Source organism: Bactrocera neohumeralis, chromosome 5 (assembly GCF_024586455.1).
Source record: "Bactrocera neohumeralis isolate Rockhampton chromosome 5, APGP_CSIRO_Bneo_wtdbg2-racon-allhic-juicebox.fasta_v2, whole genome shotgun sequence".
Lineage (NCBI taxonomy): Eukaryota > Metazoa > Arthropoda > Insecta > Diptera > Tephritidae > Bactrocera > Bactrocera neohumeralis.
In genome coordinates, this window is record NC_065922.1 from 31,397,374 (window position 1) to 31,400,063 (window position 2,690).

Consider the following 2,690-nt stretch of genomic DNA (forward strand, 5'->3'; position numbering starts at 1 on the left):
TTCCAATGACCATGAAGTGAATATTCCTAGACTACTGGCGCAAGGTAGGACGCTTTTTTTCAGAAAAGCACTGAATGCTATTAACAGTGGAGCTGCTGCCTAACCGGCTACCGCCTACTGCCTAGTAAATGGCGTTGTTGGAGATCAACCAACAAAAATACTTATCGAAGGTCTACCCTGGGATACCAAACCTATGTTTTGCTTGCAAAGTAAAGAGAGTGACTCTGACTATCTCTATCTACGAATTTTGTGGATTGATCCATTTACCAAGTGAAATATAACTCTACATTAAAACATTTTTTGCTCTAATATAACTATTTTCTTCTCTACAGTTTAGTATTTAAGCTGCTCGGTGCACCAGGTTGTTGCCTTGAAGCTTTAAACTTATTTTCATCAAAACTGTGTCTTTCAAACTTGCCCCGATCGAAACTCAAAAACTGCTCGGCGAAATGACTTGTAATCAAACATCAATTGATAATCAACACGTTAACAAAGTAAAGGAAATTGGTGCTTAAGAATCGACAATTAACAGTCATAAATATCAGTGCCAGTCATCGTTGGAATATCGGAAGGATCAGTGAAACCCATTTTGAAAGATCATTTGAGACTAGGAGTAGTGAAAGCACGATTGTTTCCCAAATCACTAAAAAACAGCGCCGTGTTAACAATCTGTCAAACAATGCTTTCCAACGTCCCGGATATCATGAAACGAGTTATTACTAGCGACAAGTCTGGGATCTATGCTTGCGACCCGGAAACAGACGTTCAATCGCCCGAATATCGTGGCAAAAGTGAAGCGAAGCCGAAAAAAACATGTCAAAGCAAGTCCAAAATCATGGTTATGTTGACAATTTTCTTCGATTATCGAAGTGTGGTGCACTCCGAATTCCTTCCGACTGGTCAAATTGACAACAAGGAATACTATTTGAGTAATACGAGTATGCGTCGTTTGCGCAAAGTTTTTCGTAAAAAGGGGCCGGAATGATGGGCCGACACCACTTGGTTTTTATACCACGATATTGCAGCGTCGCATTTATAATCTCGACCACCATACTCGCCTGATTTAGCTCCTCCGACATCTGGCTATTCAGCAAGCTCAAAGGATCGTTCCGGGAAACCGTCAATGAAGACAGTAAATATTCGAGCGTCATAACTCTTTCACAAAAGAATATGTGATATTTCCAGAGGGAAGGTAATTTTAATTCAAATAAATATTTGTAATGTAAATGAAAAAGACTTCCGGCCACTTCATTAATTAATAAATTATTCAATTTAATTTTATTTTTTTATTAATTTGAGTATAAAATAATAATATAGATGCATGCGTCCAAATGTGTGGGTATAACTAATGTCAAGTTGTAACTCGTAATCGCCCACTGCAGACGACAGTATTGTCACTGATTATGCGTGGAAGACCAGCAGCGATGTAAATGCATAAATTAACGAAGATCACAGAGAATTCTTAGCTTCGAAAGTGTGAAGTGTGGTGAGCGTAAAAATCAGCCGAAACCATAGAAAAATGTAGGGAAAGAATAATTTGGCTAATTTATGTACGTTTGCCGCTACACAGGAGTCAACTATTCCGACGAAAGAAAATTCTTTCGTTCCACTTGCTGCCGACCGCTGTGTTTTGTGTTCGTTAAAGAATTGTCACCGCCGCAACGCTTTAATTAAGCAGAACATGGACGTGCTAAAAATTCGTATGTTTCCATATTTTTTATAGATACTGCTATGCTTAGTTCAAGGGAAATATCTTTAAGCATTCTTATACAAGTAAAATAAAGCAAGCGTGGAGGTCCTATACTGTCAACTACAACAAATGCAATTGTAAGGATCTCTTACATAATAAAAATATGTAAAGAAATGGAAATTTGGAGCAGCTTGAAAATTGGAAATTTATGTCCAAGCACACACACACTCATTTTTATTGTTGTGTGGGTACTTATTCGGTGCTGAACGTCGCTTTTCAACTTTTCCGCCAACGCCACACTGAATGTAGACTAACAACAACAGTCTTGAATAACAGGCTTGAAATGTGAATGAATGTGGGTAACGTGTCGCTCTTTGTCAACCAGATGGCAGCAGAGCGAGAAGAAGTAATAAACTACAACATTACTGAGGACCTCGTGAAGAGTTTAATAAAAAATATGAATTAGGCTAAATCAAATCGATTTTGTACACCGTTAACTCGAACTAGAATAAACGAAGAAGAACTTAAAAATGTTAGTACAAATATGTTTAACTAGTCCTTACAGAATTGTCAAACAACAGTGTCAAAACTATATACCAGAAAAGCGGCAGCTACGAGCTAGTAAAATTAACCCTATAGGAAATTGAATAAACTATAACAGACAACAGGCTTAAAAACACCTTGAGGTGCTTCGAGGTATTTGCCACAGAAATTAAACTTCGTTGTCCTCATCCACGAATTGTGTACTTAAAAAGACTTTGGAACAAGTTCCTCGAAAATCCGACTTGAACTAGTTACCAACGATCTATAAGCTATGATCTTTTATATAGAAAATCAGTTTCAGAGAGAAAAAAGCAAAAGTGGTCGACAAGACCTACAAGGGCTTGTGTTAAATGCACATTGGATCTGATCAAATTTGACCCGGACTGATAAAAAATATCTCCTCACATATTTCAATAAACATCTTAATTATCGCCTTCAAAATAGGTTCTTAAGGCCA